The 23,138-nt window shown below is 42.0% G+C and overlaps 1 pseudogene; it reads left to right on the top strand.

The window, feature by feature from the left end:
* Window positions 1–14,356: 14,356 nt before the first annotated feature.
* On the top strand, window positions 14,357–15,227 carry LOC115108924 (transcription termination factor 2, mitochondrial-like; annotated as a pseudogene).
* The last annotated feature ends 7,911 nt before the right edge of the window (window positions 15,228–23,138 follow it).

Raw genomic sequence — 23,138 nt, forward strand, 5'->3', positions numbered from 1 at the left:
ATCTCAACATCAACTTTTCAGAGGACACTGCGTGAATCAGTCCTTCATGGTCTAATTGCTGCAAAGAAACAACTACTAAAGGACACCAATAAGAAGAAGAGACTTGCTTGGGCCAAGAAACAAGAGCAATGGACATTAGACCGTTGGAAATCTGTCCTTTGGTTTGCGCTTAGTGGGAGTATCATTTGTTTTTCAAAATGCTGATTTCAGATGACCTGACCTCCACAATCACCTGACCTCAACCCAATTGAGATGGTTTTGGATGAGTTGGACAGCAGAGTGAAGGAAAAGCAGCCAACAAGTGCTTAGCATATGTGGGAACTGTTGGAAAAGCATTCCATGTGAAGCTGGTTATGAGAATCCCAAAAGTGTGCAAAACTTTGAAGTTTTGGGTGACTACTTTGAAGAATATGGGTGGCTACTTTGAAGAATATAAAATATATTTTGATTTGTTTAACACATTTTTGGTTACTACATGATTCCATATGCGTTATTTCATAGTTATGATGTCTTCACTACTATTCCACAATGTACAAAATAGTAAAAATAAAGAAAAACCCTTAAATGAGTAGGTGTGTCCAAACTTTTGACTGGTACTGTATATGTGAGTACAGGAGTCCGCTAGTGTATGAGGTGTGTGTGTGTGTGACCTGGTGTGTGTTTGTTTTGTGTGAGTGAGTCTATCTTTACCTCTTACTACAGGAGGTGGTGGGCTCGGTAGCTGTTCAACAGTCTGGAGATGGAAGCTGTTTATCAGACTTAAGGTCCTGGCTTACTGCTAGATGGTAGCAGATTGAACAGACTGTGACTCGGGTGGCTGAGGTCCTTATGATCTTCTTGGCCTTCCTTTGACACAGAGTGCTGTAAATTTCCTAGAGGGCAGGCAGCATACATGCAACACACCAAGGTTTGGACAACACATTCAACATCATACAAATATTTCACAACACATTCTCTCACACATTCCTGTCCAGTCACACTTGAAACAGCCTCTCTCTCTCTCTCTCTCTCTCGAAACAGCCTCTCTCTCTCTCCCTAACACAGGGAGCATGCCATGTACCATCTGGAACAGCGTAAACTTGCACAGCACAGCACAGCACAGCCACAGGCAAAGCGGCTAAGAGAGAAGAGAGCACTCTCAGAGAGAGGGGAGCTCCACTAACCAGAGGCTACAGATGAACCCCCGCAATATGAGAGAAGATGAATCTAGTCCTACATGCCTCCTCGAGCTCAAAGGAAAAAGAAGTGCACACTGGCACTTTTAGATGTGGAGAGGTCAATTGTGGATCTTCTCTTGTGTGTACTTACAGCACCTGTATTTACACTGACTGCATAGACACGATTATGATTCAATAGGATATGAATGCATCATGCAACATGCAAAAAGAGGCAGGTGTGTGCATGAACACATACACACATTCACATAGCCTGCATTTGCCCTAGCCAAGTGCAATATCAATGTGTTAGACAATAGATAGGCTACAAGGTAAAAAATAAAATAAAATAAAAACATGACATTATAAAAGGTGCATTTTAAACAAAAAAAGTGATGTCTAAATGCAGTGTTATTCAAATAAAAACGTTATATCTGTCTTCCCTATCAGAGCAACAGGGTGGAAAGCGTTGTGCACCTGCGTTCCAAGGAAGGTGCACAGTAAATCAATATACAATGTTATGACATGTTGTCTATATAGGCCTACTACTTCAAGATATAAGAAATCACACAACTATGTAAACTATCAGTGGCGCTGACTCGGAGCCAACATCCTCCAACATAACCGGAGGGAGTCTACGGTGCACCGTTCGGTACCTGTGTAGTCCAGGTAAGAGTGAGTTCAAGCAAAGTCCATCGTTATTTATCACCGGTCCGGCAGATAGGCTACGATCGATATCTGACAGTATAGATAATAATTTCTCACACTTCAAAGTCACACAAATACTGACGTATGAAAGAAGACGAATAGCGAGCAAAGCAAAAAACAACAATAAAATAAAAACCCTGCTTCATCTTACCATATAAACTCTCTGCCAAATCAGCTCGGTAACGTCAAATGCATTGGTGGCACCCTTGTTACAGAATCTCCGTCAGCATCTTCTTGTTCTCGACTGTGTGTCCAGCAGCGGAGTGTGGGATGAGAGGAATGGGAACTGAGTGTCAGAGCAGGCAGCAAGCGGCTTGTGGAAAGGCGCGAAGGGATGGAGCAGCAAGAGAGAGCGTGAGTAGGAAAAGCAGTAGGCAAGCCACCCCAGTGTCATTTTATGCCCAAGGCTGACTCCAAAGTTAATTTCTTTCGATGTATTTATATAATAGCCTTTGAATCATCACACATTTTATAATAACTGTAAATCTATACTAGATTTGTAGAAACAGGTGCGTATGGTAAGCAAAACAACCTGATGGGCTATTGATAACTATTGGAACTATTCTGTATTTAGTGCCTGTGTCCATTTTGTTTAGCGTTATGTGAACGTATACAGTATATTGTAATTCTGCAGTGTGCAGAATATCTCCAACATCTATTTTCATCAATGCAGCCAGGAGGGATGCCTCCGCACATCCAGATCATCAGAGGCAGTTTACAATACATCACTGCCGTGCTCTCCACAGGATTTACCCTGGACCCACTAGCCTACTTTACCCCTCAAATGGAGCGGCAATGGCAGGACACACACAGCCTCCCCACGATATTAAAGTGACACTATGACCCCTATTTTTCTTCATTTTCTGTGGATGATGCATGCTATCATAACCTATGTTGCCCTGATAGCAGTCTAGCAGGCTTGCTCAGTTAACTCTGTGCCTGTGGGGGAAAGGGTCCTCTAGCTCCTCTTGCCCCGGGGGGGGGGGGGTATTTTGAGGTTCGAGCTCACCTTTGGCAGCTCAATTACTCCCAGGTGGTCGATTTTGTTAACCGTGGTTATGTCCTATTTATATTGCCGTACAGGATTTGTTTTTGGAGCTGCCCTTTCATCTTAGAAACGTTTGTCCCTCTGACAGTGCTCTTTATGACCACCAGAGTTTGCGTGCCCTTTTCCGACCTTTGTTTTAACCTTTAAACGTCTCCAGAAAACCGAGCCAAACAAAAGTGATCCCAGAGCAGGGCTTTGGGGCCCTGCTACAACATCACAAACACAAAGATAGGCCAAGGCAGATTCCCAGCCAAAGCTTATATTGTACAGTACAAGGCAAGCAAACATACAGAAAGGGGTTTTAGCTGCCAAGAACACTGAGAGGGAGACTTGCACTCAACTGTATCTCTCTGGTCCTCCATTCCCGCATACCTGCTATCGTACCATCCATCCTCAACTCTAAACAGCATAACGCCCACACCTCTTAATCTTTCATTATAGTGGGGGTTCAGACCATCAATAAGAGAAGAGGGATTTTATTTCTGTGTGTGATGTAAGACTCCCCTGGGTCAGCATGTTGCCTCATGCCCACTCTCGAGCTTGCACCCCCACAATGCTTGTGCCAGCTCACTACACACATGCACAAACACAAACATGCACACACACATAACTATCAGGATCTTTCAAATTTCCCCACCAATTGATTGCTCTCAGGTCTGGATCACCTTTCTCATGAGATCGGGGCTCAGTAACTATGTCAATCAGATAAGCTGTCAGTCAGAATGTGACAGGGGAAAGTACAGCTCTCCGACATTTTATGAGGAGGGATTTGATCTGTGAAGGAAAGTTAACTTGCCTGAGTTCCCTCTATGCTTTGTCTGAGTTGAGTGAGTAAAATGCACCCCTTGGAGCAGGCTCTGCTGCCACATAATAAGCAGGTGAAAGGAAATCTCATTTCAACCTACCAGTATGCCGACAGAGGAGGCAAAATTTGATTGAGCAAACAACCACAAGGGCACACAGGCAGACTTTTCCTCTAATGTAATGTGCTCCTAAACTGTTCTAGGAACGTATTAGAAAACCTGAGCAATGTTATTGGTGCTTCGTTTCCAGCATTATACACTACTATTGTCGTAATATAGAAACAAATATAGTTTATAGCCTACAAATATATTTAATAGTTTGAAATATATATTGTTTATTAATATAGTTAAACTTTATATAATGTGACATTCATTTAATTAGCCAGTCTCTTAGTCTCAGCTTATTATCTAAGTTCTGAGTGTCTTCAAAGTTTGTGTAGAGATTGTGTACTGTTTGTTACATTATGTCAAATTTCAGGTCACAGGTGGGAGTCATGATTCTATGGAATAATGCTTACCTCAATCAGAATTCTAATCACAGCCTGTTTCATATCTGGCCCTGTGCTGTCCTCTGGTGTCCGCAGAGCCCCTGACCCCACCCATCTCATTGTCTCCCTCCTGGCCTCTCCACTGTCAACTGAGGGAGGATCTGCATTCCAAATGACACCATATTCCCTTTATAGCGCACTACTTTTGACCAGGGCCTATAGGGCATTATGTAGGGAATACAGGTCCATTTGGGACGCACACATAAACATATCTGTCCCCTAGGCTGATCCATTCACTGGCTTCTATCTGTGAAAATCCCAAATAATAAGTGACGACTGCATTAGCCAATCATCTGACTGATACACAGTGGCATGCATTTGCTCCCAGCTCTCTGCAATTTTTGGATGTCTCGTCTATTCATTTGAGCTTGGCTGGACTTGTGCAATTTAGGTGATGATGATGGTGTGTGTGCATGCATACGTGTATTCATGTGTCTGTGTGCATTAAATGTCTCTCTTCTGGCATGTGCTTATTTATGTGGGATGCATTTAAACATGACTAAAATAGTTTTTCGAATAGGAGCTCACTTGAATATACATGATCCAATTTTGACTCTCTTTGTGTTCAGGAACATTAGCCACTCCTCAGCCGGATAAAACGTAAGGCATAGATTGACCATAACGGAATGTGGGTTGTTTGCATGATACTTCATATCTTTGAATGATTTTATCTTTCAAGTCTACATTTGAATACTGTTGAGAACCAAACTCAGACCTTTTCTTTGGAAATGCAAGCCTGCAGCTTGAGAGTAAAGAATAGCAATTACAGTGAATCCACTGTATGTGGGTAACGTTATGTCAATGCGTGGGATCAGAAATGTTCTAGCAATGAAATTTCCTCTTGGCACCCATCGTGACAGTTAAAGAAGATGCTAGTACTTCTGACATGTCAAAAGAGACAATTACCTGACTAAGACGTTCCCTGTCTAACCGGTCCCTGCGTCTCTCGTCGCTCGGCTGGGGATTCTCGTGCGAGTGTTTCATAATGACACATCAAATCAAACAAAAAAGTTTCTGGCACAGAGGCAGGAACATTTCTGGTACAGAGGCAGCCTGAGCCATACCCCATGAACATCAAGACAGTGATAACAATCAGGCCATGGGTTATAAACCAAATAATTACTTGCGACTTGCTTTTCCTTTTCTAATAGTTGTGTCGACTGAGGTACGGTTTATTTCTGATGTCTGATGATGAGAATGAATATAATCCTTTCTAACCATTTCCCCCATCTCTAGTTGATATACTGTATACTAAAAAACAAAGCTATAGAGAAGCCAATTTAAAGTGATTGTGAGTATACTGTATTTAGAGGCTCTGTTCTCATTGAAAAACAAACATAAATCTCTGTCTCCCCGGGACAGACGAGACACCTGACGGGAGAGACCAGAACAGTAATAGAAATGGTTAGCGTGTGTGTGTGTGTTCAGATCCCAGCCTGGCTCATATTGTTTGGGTTATTTCCTCCTGTCGGTCCCTCACCCCCTCCCTCTTTCTCTCTGTCCCCATGGACCCATCAGCGCTGGCTTCTGGTGCATAATTGGGTCCATTAACACAGCACATCGCTCTCCAGACACCAACAGCCCAGCCAAACTATTCTCCTCTCTCTCACCAACTATTTCACACTCACAGGGCTCGCAGCCATTACATTCACAGGCAGGAGTAATGGACCTGGCAAATTACAACCGAGTGCTGCTAGCAGCACCACAGGCTCAGCCAGCAAGTCAGCCGCCAGGGACTCACCAGGGACACCAAGCAGCACGGACACCTTTATCTGTTGTTGATTGTGATGCGAGAGATGTAAGGGAGAAAATCGTTGTATTAAGTTTCTCAAATGTTTTCTGGAGAGGAAGTACAGGCCCAAGTAAAAAAAAAGAAGGGTTTGGGTTAACAGCTGGGCTAGCTTAATTTCTCTGCATCATTTCATTGACGAGTTTGTGGAGTATTTAGTTATGTACAGTTGAAGTCGGAAGTTTACATACACCTTAGCCAAATACATTTCAACTCAGTTTCCCTTAATTCCTGACATTTAAACCTAGTAAAACTTCCCTGTCGTAGGTCAGTTAGGATCACCACTTTATTTTAAGAATGTGAAATGTCAGAATAATAGTAGAGAGAATGATTTATTTCAGCTTTTATTTCTTTCATCACATTCCCAGTGGGTCAGAAGTTTGCATACACTCAATTAGTATTTGGTAGCATTGCCTTTGAATTGTTTAACTTGGGTTAAACGTTTCGGGTAGCCTTCCACAAGCTTCCCACAATAAGTTGGGTGAATTTTGGCCCATTCCTCCTGACAGAGCTGGTGAAACTGAGTCAGGTTTGTAGGCCTCCTTGCTTGCACACACTTTTTCAGTTCTGCCCACACATTTTCTATAGGATTGAGGTCAGGGCTTTGTGATGGCCACTCCAATACCTTGACTTTGTTGTCCTTCAGCCATTTTGCCACAACTTTGGAAGTATGATTGGGGTCATTGTCCATTTGGCAGACCCATTTGCGACCAAGCTTTAACTTCCTGACTGATGTCTTGAGATGTTGCTTCCATATATCCACATAATTTGCGTGGTCCCATGGTGTTTATACTTGCTTACTTTTGTTTCTACAGATGAACGTGGTACCTTTAGGCATTTGGAAAATGCTCCCCTGGATGAACCAGACCTGTGGAGGTCTACAATTTTTTTTCTGTGGTCTTGGCTGATTTCTTTTGATTTTCCCATGATGTCAAGCGAAGTGGCACTGAATTTGAAGGTAGGCCTTGAAACACATCCACAAGGACACCTCAAATTGACTCAAATGATGTCAATTAGCCTATCAGAAGCTTCTAAAGCCATGACATAATTTTCTGGAATTTTCCAAGCTGTTTGAAGGCACAGTCAACTTACTGTATGTAAACTTCTGACCCACTGGAATTGTGATACAGTGAATTATAAGTGAAACAATCTGTCTGTAAATAATTGTTGGAAGAATTACTTGTGTCATGCATAAGGTAGATGTCCTATCCGACTTGCCAAAATTATAGTTTGTTAATAAGAAATTTGTAGAGTGGTTGAAAAACGAGTTTCAATGACTCCAACCTAAATCTATGTAAACTTCCCACTTCCAACTGTAGATTTTTGCTCTTTTTATCATTCTCTTACTCTGTTCCATGTGTTGTTTTAATATCGCCCTCTGTTAAGATCCCCATTGTTGCATACTGTATACCCACATTCACACAGACACACACACAGACAGACAGAGAGATGCACAAACACAAACACACATACAAACACACATTGCAATGGCAACACATCAGAGGGCACATAAAGTGTTTCTTTCCCGTTATACACCCAAATCATCACAGGGAGGCCTGCATAGAACGTGGATCGATAACTGCAGAGATGTTAGAGACCAGCAGCTTCTTCTGGTTCTCTAACTAATCATGGACTCACTCATACATACATATCAGCCCCTGAGAGACCAACACACAACAGTGATGGCAGACCAAAAATGGTTCCTCATGACTGTGTTAAAAACTCAATTACACATTTGTTACTCTGTATTAAGTGTTTTCTCTCCAACCACATATTCATTTTATGCACTAGGGAAAGGGGAATACCTAGTCAGTTGTACATCTGAATGCATTCAACCAAAATGTGTCTTCCACATTTAACCCGACCCCTCTGTATCAGAGAGGTGCAGAGGGCTGCCTTAATCAACGTCCACATCATCGGTGCCCAAGGAACAGTGAGTTAACTTCCTTGCTCAGGGGCAGAACAACATATTTTTTCCTTGTCAGCTCGGGGATTCGATCCTGCAACCTTTTGGTTACTGGCCCAACGCTCCTACCCGCCAAGCTACTTGCCGCCCCACTAGTACAGTGATATAGAATCTCTCTTTCTCTCTCTCTTGCTCCCACTTTCTTTCTCTCTCTCTCTCCCTCACTGTCTCTCTCTCTCGCTGCCCCCCCCATCTCTCTCTCTCTCTCTCTCTCTCTCTCTCTCTCTCTCTCTCTCTCTCTCTCTCTCTCTCTCTCTCTCTCTCTCTCTCTCTCTCTGTCTCTGTCTCTCTCTCTCTCTCTCTCTCTCTCTCTCTCTCTCTCTCCCTCCCTATCTCTCTCTCTCTTGCACGCTTGTACAATTTGGCTGAAAAATAAGAATTCCCCTTGCGTACCCTCAAAACCATTATCAACATAATTCTGAAACCTTGTAACTCATACAGTGTGAATGTCCTAACGTCATAGTCCAACCAGTGTATCTAGCAGTGAATTATACTCCTGATTATGCACTGCGACTGCCCTTTGTTCTAGTGAAGGTGAGTTGTACAGCTTGTCCCCTGAGTATTTATGACTGGTAGTTTTTTAATGTCATAATGTAATGTATTATAGTATCCTTTATGAAACCTGAGGGTCACCTTGCAAAAAAATAGGACTAAACATATATCCTGATTAAAACGATACACGTATCACTTCAGCAGAAATCTTTTAGAATGAGCTGTACTTTTTTAAAGTTGATGACGTTCTTTTTCATTCCAGATATGTGGCAAAACTGTGAAGTTGTTTAAGTCAGTAATGCTATGCATATTTGTATGAATAGTCTTGTAGACATAACAATCAGAAAATATTCAATTTTGATAATGAGTGTATCAATATCAACCCACTGTAAAATCAAATACTCATATCAGATACAAGACTAAAACCTAAACCCACCCATTTAATTCCTCTTTTCTAAAACATTGAGAAACAACAAAGACTTCAAAATAAATGTAGTAAAATAAAATATATCCCTCAACCACAATGGTGTTCATGCATACCACTAGCTTAACACTTAATGGCAAATTGAACCTAAAGGACTGTATAGTAGGTAAGAAAAATACCTCTCATCCACCATGGAAAGTTTTTCAAGGTCTGTTTATTTTTCGCATACCGATGCCATTATGTACATACTGTACTTGATAGGGGAGCAACCCGACTGGTTCAATCATCACTTCATGTCTTAAATGGCCCAAAGCATTTTCATATTACAGACATGCCTCATTTCAGTTATGTATCTGTGCCAAAGATGTTTTTTCCTGGCTGTAAAAAAAAATATGTTCAAATTCTTTAGATTAGATTTGAACATAGCGTTGTTATTGCTTATCTGTTTTCAATATTTACAGTTATTGCCATGTTGTCTCTCATTCAAATACAGATATTTTGTATGGAGTGTGTGTAACTCTCCTACTGCAAATCACTTGTTACAGTAAAACACTGCATTCCATAAAAACACATTTGTGATTTGGAAAAAAGCAGCAAGACAGCGAGTTACAGACTAGCAGGAAACAGTGTCCATTTGAACCCACATACTTAAAAACATTTTTTATAATGTTTTACCTTTATTTAACTAGGCAAGTCAGTTAAGAACAAATTTTAATTTTCAATGACGGCCTAGGAACAGTGTGCCTGTTCAGGGGCAGAACGACAGATTTGTACCTTGTCAGCTCGGGGATTTGAACTTGCAAACTTTCGGTTACTAGTCCAACTCTCTAACCACTAGGCTTTTCTGCCACCCCACTTTCAGGTCATATGTTCCTGACAAAACTCTTTTGATTAGTAAGTGAAGCTTTTCAATGAAAACAGAATCATAACACAGGATCAACCATTGATCCATCCACCTGTCAGTCAAATCAGTAAATCATTTTTTGAACTAAGCATTAAGGCACTGCTTTATGCAATTGATCCCCAGGAAAAAGCTTGAGTACATGAGGCACTCTCCACTGGTTCAGAATAGAGGAATGATGAGACGGACTGTTATGGACCTTGTCCATCTGGGTCCAGTTTCTCTTCTTCACTCAGCCCAGTGCCCATCGTTTTCAGTCCAGACCCCATGGCTGCACCTCTCTCTGTATTGGCGGCTCTTCTCCGACGTACAACCACCACAGCTGCTATCACTGCAACGATTAGAAGCCCAGCCAGCGCTCCACACACAGCAATAAAAATGGTGTGGTCTGCCTCTTGTTCCACAGGTGTGTCAGTGTCTGTGTCCCTTTTCTTTGGTGGGGTAAAGTCCGTGTTTATGCCTCTGTCTTTATCCTCTGGTTTCTCTTTTGGAGTCAGAGACGTCACCTGTTTAGAAATGCATGTTTCCATGTAGTCCTTGTAGTCTTGCCAGATGCTGTCCTTGTTGCCATCGTCATCATTGCCATCAGGGTATTCGTCATCATCATCATCATCATCATCATCTTCATCATCACTGACTATGTAGTTGTCATCGTCAATATAGTCTGGGCTCCCCAGAACCACGCACCAGTACTCCCCCCTGTCCCCCTCGATAAGGTCAGACAGTTGGAGAGAGGAATCCTGCTCAGAGAAAACCACCCGGCCCCTCAGGTCCGCAGGAATGATGATAGTTTTATTCTTTGAGTCCAGAATCAGGTGTTCTTCTTCCAGAGGTTTTCTACGATACCACTCCACCATTGCACCCCTGTGAGACTCCTCTCTGCCTTGGGCACATTCTAGAACAACATCCTCTCCATCTGAAAACTGTCTCTCAGTGGGCTCTCCACTGGGGCAAAGAACCAAGGCGTACTCAGCAACAAGTAGTGAGGCAGAGAAACATTTGTATTCACCAGAGTAGTTGGCAGAAAGTACATGAACGATCAATGAGAAGTTATCATCATCATCATCATCATCATCATTATCATCACTGACCAAGATGGCCGACTTTACTGACTTTGAGTTAACATTGCCCATTGGTGCCTCCCATCTTTGATCATGGTTCTTCTCCTCAAAAGGACAGGTGAGAATCACTTTCTCTCCCACAGACGTGAAAACAGTCTTGGGGTCGATCTCATCATTGTTGGGGTTGTAGATTTTCTGGAAGCTGAGGCATCTCTGTCCATCCATGACCAGGCAGTAGAAGTGATGGCTGTCCTTCAGCACACTACCAGAAACATTGAGTGAGATGCCTCCTTGTTTCACTGCAATGACCTCCCGTAGCTCCTCCTGTAGTGGTACCGAAGACACACTGGTGTCCAGGAAGCAGGTAGCCTTATAGTTGGGGAACACCTCATGGTACCATTGAATGGTCTTCCCCTCCAGGCTCGTGGCAGTGATGTTACACTTCAGTTCAGCCCCTCCGTCGGACCGCACAGAGGTATCCACAGAGCTGATTTCCTCGTCGCACACAGACAGCTTGTGTTCATGTTTGTTGGCCAGTGCCTTGTCCTTCCAGCATTCCCTCCTGTACACACCCGAGTCAGACTGTCGGAGCTGACTGATCTGGAGGCCCATGAGCTGGAGCTGGTTGGTGAGTCTGACGCGGCCCACAAAGTCTGCAGGAGGCGAAGGGGATGCCACTTCGTCTGAGGAATTACCAATCAGCTGTTCTCCCTCTGGAGCTGATCTTAAAACAGTGATATAGTCGACTCCAAAGCAGTAGCCCATTTCTATTTCACCTCCCTCTAGTCTGAAGATGGACTCTGGTACCTCTGGCACCTCAGAGTAGGCTGTGCCAACTAGAACGAACAGCAGAAATCCTATTTCCCTAAAATGGTCCATTCTGTACCGTATTGTATTCCTTGTCCATGTGTTTGTCACACACTCGGGATGTGCCTTTCAACTATGCCAGCTCAGAGTAACCTGTTCTGGGTTGTCACTGAGATCCTCCCCATTAGCTCATATCTCAGCTGCCCCCCCTTCCCCCACACATACACACACACACATGCACGTGTGCGCACACACACACAAGCAAACACACACGAAAAAACACACACACACACACACACACACACACACACACACACACACACACACACACACACACACACACACACACACACACACACTCACACACACACTGTTTCTTTCATTATCTTGCTAGGGTGGACCTGAGCATGGGAAAAGTGCCAGGTGTAGGTGGAAAGTCATCAAAAGTGTGAGTGAGAAGGGCATTATGAAGACAAAACAATAAGTGTGAGGAAAGAAAAGTTGTTCCCTGCTGTCACTTTCTAGTGCTGATGGTTGGACTGGTTTGACTCAGTCATTGGGAGCAGTTTATCACCATGCCAAGGGCCTCTGAGGGCAGCTGTAAGAGAGACGTGTATGTGTGTGCGTGCGTGTTTGTTTGTCTTCTTGCATGAATGCATGTATGCAAGTGCATACATGCATGGTTATGTTCCTCCCATTGTTCAAAGTGTTGGAGGTTATAACTTGCTCTGTATCTAGTTCGAGCTGATCACTTCTGTTGTTTGATGGTAGTCATTTAGTGTGCATGGTTTAATGGAACCAAAGGCAAATCCAAGGCCAAAGTACTTGGGGAGGCCAACTGTATATCCTAGGGCAAGGTTATGGATAGGCAGAAAGGCATTCTGCCGCACAACATGCTACATGTGGCTACATTGTACAGTTGTTAATTTTAGGTTGATTTCATTACACACTGGGCGCATTGTGCACTTCGCTATTTTTACACAAGGCATTTTCTCATATCTCATTTTTGTCATTTCTTCAGTTGTGACACTGAAGCATGGATTTTCTCTAGCAATTTAGAAGCATTCAAATTTAGGCTGATCATAATGTTAATGATTAATGCTTTTGTTCTTAATACAAGCATGGACATTTTATAGACGGATAACATTGAGTTCAAGCATCAATCTGTAATTACAATAGAAAAAAAAGTTGTGCGATCAAAGAGCTAATTGAAGTGATTTTTACAATGATGTCAATGGGCACCGGTCCCCAAAAATGGTCCAGCCACCATCTTCATCCCTGACCTCACTACAAAAACCATAATTACATGAGCTAAATACAATATACAATAGGTACTGCTGATTTGATAGATCTAATTTATATTCTATAGTACCTGTCTGGCTGCCTGTATATAAGCCATTATCCTCAGGTGCCTTTTATGTTGATGCAGACTTACAATAATGAGTCCCAATTTCCTCTGTCACTAGATTGGGAATCTGCAGACATTTCCTGAGCTAGGCTAGAACAGCTTGTGGAGCTGGTGATCAAGCGGTGTGATTAAGCCCCAACTGTGAGAAACTCTGCCTCTCTCGGTTCACTCCAATTCAGCTCTGTGCTGATTACAGTGATCAGTGTCTGTTCTGTTTTCTGCTGCTTCTGAGATGCATCGACTGCTATTTCATTTGAAATGTACATTTGCCAAAATACCCTAATTACTGGAAGTGTATGGTGCAAGACTGAAGCTCTGAGGGAGAAAATTATATTTTCCTTCTTTATTATTTTAGTGTGCATTTTCAGCTTGAATCATTTTAGTCTGCCTTTTAGTTTGAGTCCCTAAGAGATGAGTTTTGATGTTTGCAGTATCTTTTCAACTGTGCATTACCGTTGATGTACACTTGGTTGCGCTGTGGTGCAGTTACAGATAGTACCATACAGCCAGTCCACCAAAGAAGCAAAGTTCCAATTTCATAACAAAACGTCACATCCACTGGCTAAGATATGTATAATTATAAGCAGGGTGGTTCGTACCCTGAATGCTGATTGGCTAAAAGCCATGGTATATCAGACCATATATAGCAATGGTATGACAAAAAATTACTCTGGAGTTTGTGGTATATGGCCATAGCTAAGGGCTGTATCCAGCCACTCCGCATTGTGTCGTACATAAGAATAGCCTTAGCCATGGTATATTGGCCATATACCACACCTCCTCGGGCCTTATTGCTTAAATAACCCTCAGGTACTACTGTTGGCTAACTAGCTTATATACCGTTATGTACTTATTTGTTGTTTCTATTTGGAAAGTACAAGGGATGTGAAAGAACATGCGGTTGAATTTAGAGGAACAGTTTTGTCCTCCAAACATCTTCAAAGTATCATCACAATTCATCCTGCTTTAGCAGCCTATCATAGCTGTCAAGGCAGCTAGCTGGTCAACTGCTATCACACACTGACAAACCAATGTTGTTATGACTGATGTGATATTTGTACAATTCTTCATTATTACTAAGTTATTTAGTGCTGAGTTTATGTTCACTTTGTGTTGAATCACAACAAATCATTTTAGTGTATTTTGTATGGTCAAGGATCTGTAGCTAACTAGCTAGCTAGCTATCTTGAAAATGTCTGTTATATCACACCTAGGTCAGACCTGCAATGGTCTGTGACTGTGCACCCATGTTGCGATTAGTTGCAACGTCCCTATGAGTTCACTGTCAGCGGGTTCAACATCTTCCCCCTCTCAGGCCCTTATCAACCCCGGGGGGTTGGGCACAGCAGAGAACCAGGTGACCGTGGAAGCCCTCTATGACCTCTCAGTGGACATCCAGAAGATCCACCAGCTCAAGGGTTGGGTTCTGCACCAGAGCCCTGCCTACGTGAGTGAGATGGCCGGCATGCTGCGAGACATTGGGGCAGAGGGCCACGTGAACGCCTGGGTCCTTGATCTCTATCCTGAGGCGGTACTCTGCAGCCCGGAGCAGCAGCAGGCCCAGAGAGAGCTGTGGAGATCCATCTGACCCATCTGACTTGGATCATTGAGACGTTCCTTGCCTCCTTCTTCACCTGCTTCAGCCATCACGCCAACCAGAGGGCCAACATCGACTACTTCCAGTTTGCACCTGAACAAGCGCATCGTCACAAAGCTGATGGCCAGCACCCCCAGAGTTTCAGATGCCCTGCGGGGTAGAGCGAGGAAATTATCCACCTGGAGCTGAGGGGCGATGCGACCAACATGAAGATCTGGCTGCAGAAGCTGCTCAGTCTGAACTCCTTCGTGCTCCTCAAGCCCTCAGAGGTCCTGAGCGACAACCTGCTGTTCCTCGAGACAAGGGATTTCACCACCGCTGAATTGCTCCTCCTCCACCTCCTCTCCAAGCTCAGGGGCTTTGTCACTAAGCTCAACAGCATGCGTCTCAACTTGGCTTACTCGAAGGAGACTCTGGGCTGCTCAGAAGCCAACTGTTCAGCCTTGCTCTACTACTCTGAGGCCATCCTGGCTGAATGCTTTGAAGGCCTCCTCAGAGCTGGCCAACCGTTCTGGAGCTGACCACACAAATATAGTTACTGTATGCAAAGTTCTCATATTTGGGAACCCTATTAGATTGTTTTTATTCAATTCTTGCTGGTATGAGAATGGGAGCCCCTATCAGCAAAGTAGTGTGTTTACGGAAAGCTGAGTATTTTGACTATTGATCGGTGTCTTCAAATCTTTGGTGTGACTTACTACCACATATGGGCATGTACACATTTATAAGGGTAGGCCGAGCCATGACCAAATTTCAAGATGGCTGCTACCTACATTCCGGTTAGCGTTGTGAAGCATAAACAACATAAACACGCAATATGTTGATACACACCTAAAGCCGGGACTCCGCAGATCATGAGGATATCTTATTTCTCTACCTGTGACCAACCATTATTGACCTCCAGGCCCGACAGTCAAAATGTTTATTTTACACGTTTTCACCAAACCTCTTACAAGGTAAGCTTCGGTTTGGTCTGTGTTTGAGCTATAGCTACATGGGGATATCAAATGAATCCTTAGGTTGGTAGAAACAAATCTAGCCTATTGCCAATGTTATCTGATGATGTATGACTTAATGGCAACATCAAATGTCCCCCGAGTGACTATATCTTTGCGCGTAAGAAAATGGTGTTGCCTGTTTACGCACTGTAGGCATCCATATCCCCTGTCTGTTCCCCGACACCACCACAATGTTTTCGAGAGGTTGATGTTGTAGAAATTGAGATTTTATAGTGAACAATAACTTTTAGGCACATCCAGTGTGCAAAAACTGTGCAATTACCACATTTTGACACTTTAGAGAGGTTGAAAGGACACTTGAATGGACCCTGAATACCCCATAACACCACCACAATGTTATAGTGAGGTTGATATGGTAGAAATTGTGATTTTAAACTGAACAAATGGCATTTAGGGATTGCAAATATGTAATAGCACTGTAATTATCTAATTTACAGACATATGCCACTTTGGTGACCACACCTGACGACCACACCTGACCACTTACAAAAACATCTGCCCATTTATAGTTGTTAGGTCTATCAATCCCATTTTTTATAATATTGTTCACATGTTGTGCTTGATCTTTTGTGTTCTGAACTATGTAACTCCTATCTATCTTCTGATCATTTCCTCATATTCACCCAGATGTCTTCTTTCCAAATATACCACGTTTTTGCATGTCAGAATCAGGTAATTACACATAAATAGCAGTTACTTTTGGTTATTTAGGTGGAAATCTACATTTTGCCATTACATTTAAGAGGTTATGATGTACGGACAGGCACTAAGAAGGACTTTGAGATTAGTTCAGGTAAACTGCAGTTGTGGAGGAGGAGAGACCACTATTCAGCCCTGTTGCCCTGTTAAATGGGGGTTGATTGACCTTGATTTCATGGTCTAAAACGCAGATCCATGTGATGATGTCATAGTGAACATTCTCATATCACAAGAGGAAGGAGACTTGAATCAGAGTTTGGCTTTATGCTGAATGGTATTATTAAGGTCAGGAGAAAAGCTTGCCTTGAAAGTAGTCTCATGCAGCAGACATCTCCTCCCCAAGTGCATTTAGCCTGGGGATGAGGTTACCTTGAAAGTAGTCTCATGCAGCAGACATCTCCTCCCCAAGTGCATTTAGCCTGGGGATGAGGTTACCTTGAAAGTAGTCTCATGCAGCAGACATCTCCTCCCCAAGTGCATTTAGCCTGGGGATGAGGTTACCTTGAAAGTAGTCTCATGCAGCAGACATCTCCTCCCCAAGTGCATTTAGCCTGGGGATGAGGTTACCTTGAAAGTAGTCTCATGCAGCAGACATCTCCTCCCCAAGTGCATTTAGCCTGGGGATGAGGTTACCTTGAAAGTAGTCTCATGCAGCAGACATCTCCTCCCCAAGTGCATTTAGCCTGGGGATGAGGTTACCTTGAAAGAGGCAACACTTGAGCTTATCCCTGTATTTAAATACTATTTTGATAATAATATTTTGATATTATATGATGCAACGTTGAATACAATGGAATGTCAATTGAATGTGTGTGAGGAATTGCCTATGTATAAAACCAGCCAGAATCACTGCGGATAACATGATCTATGATAGTTCGGGTAGTTATTGTTTAACTATTTAACTATCCGCATTGACCCTTTTTGCACAAACTCTTTTGACTAATCACACACTCTTGTTGCCTAGTCACTTTATCCCTACCTACAGTGCATTCGGAAAGTATTCAGACCCCTTGACTTTTTCGACATTTTGTTACTTTACAGCCTTATTCTAAAATAGATTTTTATTTAAATCCCCATCAATCTACATACAATACCTGATAATGACAAAGCAAACAGGTTTTTAGAAATGTTTGCAAATGTATTAACAATAAAAAACAGAAATACCTTATTTACATAAGTATTCAGACCCTTTGCTATGAGACTCGAAATTGAGCTCAGGTGCATCCTGTTTCCAATGATCATCCTTGAGATGTTTCTACAACTTGATTGGAGTCCACCTGTGATAAATTAAATTGATTGGACATGATTTGGAAAGGCTATGGAAACCTGTCTATATAAGGTCCCAAAGTTGACAGTGCATGTCAGAGCAAAAACCAAGCCATGAAGTCAAAGGAATTCTTCGTAGAGCTCCGAGACAGGATTATGTCGAGGCACAGATCTGGGGAAGTGTACCAAAACCTTTCTGCAGCATTGAAGGTCACCAAGAACACAGTGGCCTCCATCATTCTTAAATGAAAGAAGTTTGGAACCACCAAGACTCTTCCTAGAGCTGGCCGCCGGGCCAAACTGAGCAGTCAAGGGAGGAGGGCCTTGGACAGGGAGGTGACCAAGAACCCGATGGTCACTCTGACAGAGCTTCAGAGTTCCTCTGTGGAGATGGGAGAACCTTCCAGAAGGACAACCATCTCTGCAGCACTCCACCAATCAGGCCTATGGTAGAGTGACCAGACGGAAGCCACTCCTCAGTAAAATGCACATGACAGCTCGCTTGGAGTTTGCTAAAAGGCACTTAAAGACTCACAGAGCACGAGAAACAAGATTCCCTGGTCTGATGAAACCACGATTTAACTTTTTGGCCTGAATGCCAAGCATTACGTCTGGAGGAAACCTGGCACCATCCCTATAGTGACGCATGGTGGTGGCAGCATCATGCTGTGGGGTTGTTTTTCAGCAGCATACACTGGGATCGAGGGAAAGATGAACTGAGCAAAGTACAGAGAGATGCCTTGATGAAAATTTGCTCCAGAACGCTCAGGACCGCAGACTGGGGTGAAGGTTCACCTTCCAACAGGACAAAGACCCTAAGTGCACAGCCAAGACAACGCAGGAGTGGCTTTGGGACAAGTCTCTTTGAGTAGCCCAGCCAGAGTCCGGACTTCAACCCGATCGAACATCTCTGGAGAGACCTGAAAATAGCTGTGCAGCGATGCTCCCCATCCAACCTGACAGAGCTTGAGAGGATCTGCAGAGAAGAATGGGAGAAACTACCCAAATACAGGTGTGCCAAGCTTGTAGCGTCATACCCAAGAAGAGTTAGGGGTCTGAATACTTATGTAAGTGGGATATTTATTTTAATACATTTGCAAACATTTCTAAAAACATGTTTTTGCTTTGTCATTCTGGGGTTTTGTGTGTAGATTGATGAGGATAATTTTAAAAAATCCATTTTAGAACATGTAACAAAATGTGGAAAAAGTCAAGGGGTCTGAATTCTTTCCGAATGCACTATGTATGTCACAGGAGGCTGCTGAGGGGAGAATGGCTCATAATAATGGCCGGAACGGTGCAAATGGATTGGCATCAAACACCTGGAAATCATGTGTTTGATGTTTTTGATACATATCAACAATTCCACTCCAGTCATTACCCACGAGCCCATCCTCCCCAATTAAGGTGCCACTAACCTCCTGTGCTATGTGTACATATCTACCTCAATTACCTCATACCGCTGCACATCGACTCAGTGCTGGTACACTGTGTATAAAGCCAAGTTATCATTACTCATTGTGTATTTATTCCTTGTGTTATTATTTTTCTATTATTTCTATATTTTTCTCTCTACATTGTTGGGAAGGGCCCATAAGTAAGCGTCTCACTGTTAGTCTACACCTGTTGTTTATGAAGCATGTGACAAACACAATTTGATTTGATCTCAGTGGCTCAATAATGGCAGTATTGCTTTCGTCCCCTTAGGAGGCATGTGTTTTGAACAGAGTTTTTGTTTCTTTGCAGATAGGATTACCAGTATTTGAAGTGCTGAAATCAAGTATCAGTTCATTGGGAATGCTTGTTTTACCTGTGTTTATAGGTCTATCACACTGTCATCTTCAGTGTAATAGGCAAACACTGCAACTGCAACACCACATACTGTACTGTAAGCTTCTTTCAAAGGCCTTTCTTAATGTGCTAAAGCCTGCCGGAGCCCTTGAAACATGCTCAGAGTGCATTTTAATGGGGAGTGAGCAGCACAGCTAATGAAGTCATGACTTTATGCCTCAAGGTCCCCAGCTCAGATAAAATGTAGATGATGGGGTCACTGCCAAACCAACAGACTGGGTTAAGCCTGTGTTTGAAATGGCACCCTATTCCCTATAGAGTGCACTACTTTTGACCAGAGCACTATGTGCCTTGTTTAGAAGTAGTGCACTATAAAGGGCCATTTTGAAACATGTACAGTATCTTATATGTTTTTCTATTGGATTAACTGTTGTTAAAATAAATACATTGAGAAGATATAATTTTGTTTTGGTGACTAAACCAATGCACTCACTATATTTCAAATTAAACTTATATTTGGATCAATGGTTGTGTGGTGAAAGATGTCTACAAACAAAATGAATGCACAATGAAATGTTTTGAATGTTAGACTGGCTGCGTTACAAGTGTTACCAGTTTGTAGTTTCGTACGTGTGAAAATAGTACCAAAGTGATAAAAAAAAACAGTAAACTGTATCTCTCCCCTCTATGGTCAGACTATGGCAGCATCTGAAATGGCACCCTATTCACTTTGAATGTACTATGCTAGTTTTCACATTCGGCTATAATGTACACTAAATTTAGACTTTCGGTCAAATGTCCATAATCTCTAGGTGTGATAATTCTAGGTGTGATCATTGAAGACATCTTTCACAATGTAATAAAATAAAAGAAATGAAAGAAACAATGTTTAGCAGGCACTAGTTTGAATTAAGCCTGTCTTGAGCATTTGGCTATAGGTTCTCATGGAAATCGGAGTAAATATCCTCATTGTTCATGCACTTGGGAAAACCCTTTTGGCATGGTGAATACAAGCCTGACGTTGGTTTGGATTGAAATCATTGCATACCTCATCCACGGCCCGAAGAAGAGTTGTACGCTCATGTGGATGGCAGTCATACATCTTCCACCTGTATTGTAATCGTGTATTGTATTTTACAGTATTACATTGTGTGTTTGCATTGTAGTGATCATGTACAGTATGTGGCTCAGTTAGTAAGAGCATGGCACTAGCAACACCAGAGTTGTGGGTTCGATTCCCACTGGGGTCACATACCAAAATGTGTGGACTGTTGTCACTTTGGATAAAAGTGTCTGCTATGTAAATGGAATATATTACAGTATAAGGGAACTGTACAGGCCAATGCAATTTTAGTAAAGCAGTGTTACATAGCACACATCTGATCTTGTCAATATCAGATTTTTAAAAACTTACTGTGAAGTAAAAGCATAATAGTCATCATCTTAGTAGTACATTTGAGTATATACCCTACTTTTTATGTTTCTACTTTACAAACATACATTTGATCATGATGTAGTTCTCAATCTGCAAACCCGGTTTACATGTATAGGTTTGCCGAACGGTTAAGTGATCATTAATTGAGAGCATTCGGATTAAGTAATAGCACAATGTCTTTTAACAAAAGATCAAATAATCATATCAAAAGGAGTGTGAGCTTTGCATTGTAGAAGGCAATTACTTTATGTGAGCATGTATTGCAGTTCTCCATGAAACACTGACTAAGTTTGGTGGAAAAAAGTGACTGCATGATTTTGTGTGTTGTACTTAGTCAATTGAAAATGCACATAGAGTTTTTGTAACAACTGCCGTTTTGATTATGTTTTGAGTTTTGTACTGAGAGTTGTGAAAATGTACCACATACTTGTGAAAATTGCACCAAAGCGAGAAAAAAATACTGTAACAAGACCACTTCATCATTCCCCCATATCCTGTATCATTAACAGCATGGGCCTGTAGTCATGGCAATAGCCAAATGATAAGTACATGTTAATGAATTTGGGTTGTAATTGAATTGATATTAGGTGTGTCTACTTCTGAGTCATGTACAATTTCAAAACAAGACAGCTATAAGGGTATGTTTGGAGACATTGGAGTCCCAAAGGTACACTTCATTTTCTACAGTCGGTTTCAATGTCAGTAACTTCACCCTCATAAATTGTCACACCAAGATGCATTCAGTAATCTCCAAATTGCTGCAATCTTTAAAAACAGAGTACCATCTACTGACCTCTATTGGTACTACCTGAACTTTTCATGAAAAAAAGCAACAGATTGGGATATGAGGAATTGAATGGTTGAAAGAATTATAAATGTTTATTTAGAAGTGTGGCAGCTTTGTTTATGCATTTGTACATATTTGCTTTGAATGATTCATTTATTTTCAAATGTTAATAGTATATTTTTGACATTCTTAGTTTTTTATACAGATGTGCCTTGTTGCAACTCAAAATAAACTACCTTAGTTCCTACTTTACATTTCCTCTCATTCTTTTTGAATTTAATGCATGGAAAATATAATGTGTAACAACGTTCAAGTGCCCATAGCGAAAGTAGCTAATTATCAAGGTCAATGTTTTTATTTTAAAAGTAACTAAATTGCTTTTACGCTGAGTACTTTTTAAATTAGCTACGTTATTAAACTTTTACTTTAGTATTTTTTTATCACCAGTCATGTTAATTCTACTTGAGTAAAATGTCATTAAAGTAACAGTACTTCTACTGGAGAAGGATATTTCAGTAGTCTTTCCACCCCTGGCAGTATGTTCTCTGTTAAAAGATTTGCTTCCATTTGAGTGAAATGAACTAGACCCTGCTAGGTGTATAAATGCAAATGATGTCTTCACCTCCCTCTCTCCCTCTCTCTGTCCCTGTTCCCTCTCAATGATGATCCCTGTGTGCTGCTCTACGGTGACTATGTCAGTCTGAATTATATCCCAAAGCAGGAGAGGTTAATAAGAGGGAGTATAAATTGTTATTTTCCATTTCAAACGTGACACCGGTTATTATTAGCCCGGGTTACACATGGCTTTTATGGGGAATAACTCAGGGAAGATATGAAAATAGATGACACCTGCAATTAAAATGTATGATTACCAGCTGCGGCGACAGCATGGCAGAGTATTAAGGTGGTAAATATTCCATGTCTGGGGTCAGTAGGGCTTGGAGAATTCATGTGGGCTGTGACCACGGCTAAGAATCTTTCTCCTCAGCTGTTATCATACCAGGATCTCCCAGGCATAATGGGCTTCCCAAATGGTACCCTATTCCCTATGTAGTGCTCCACGAAAGTAGTGCACTACATAAGCTAGAGAATGGGGTGTCATTTGGGACGCGCCGATAGTTTCCCTCAGTAAAGGTTACCCTGTTTCTTGTGGGAAGAAGACTTGACAAGACTCTGACAGGACCTGTAGCTTTCAATCATATGGCACAGACTAAACACTCTTGGGTCTCATATCTTGAGCAATTTCCCCATAGTCACTTTCTTTGTGTTTATAAAAAGGTTGTCTGATTGGATGTTCTTAAGTACTTTGATACACAATTATATAGAGGACATCAGGTCATAATCTGTTTGACAGTAATCTGTCTTTCTGTCTGACAGTAATCGGTCTTACTGTTTTTGCAAAGTCAAGTTCTAAGAAACTGATTCACACATCACA

Source organism: Oncorhynchus nerka, linkage group LG25 (assembly GCF_034236695.1).
Source record: "Oncorhynchus nerka isolate Pitt River linkage group LG25, Oner_Uvic_2.0, whole genome shotgun sequence".
NCBI lineage: Eukaryota > Metazoa > Chordata > Actinopteri > Salmoniformes > Salmonidae > Oncorhynchus > Oncorhynchus nerka.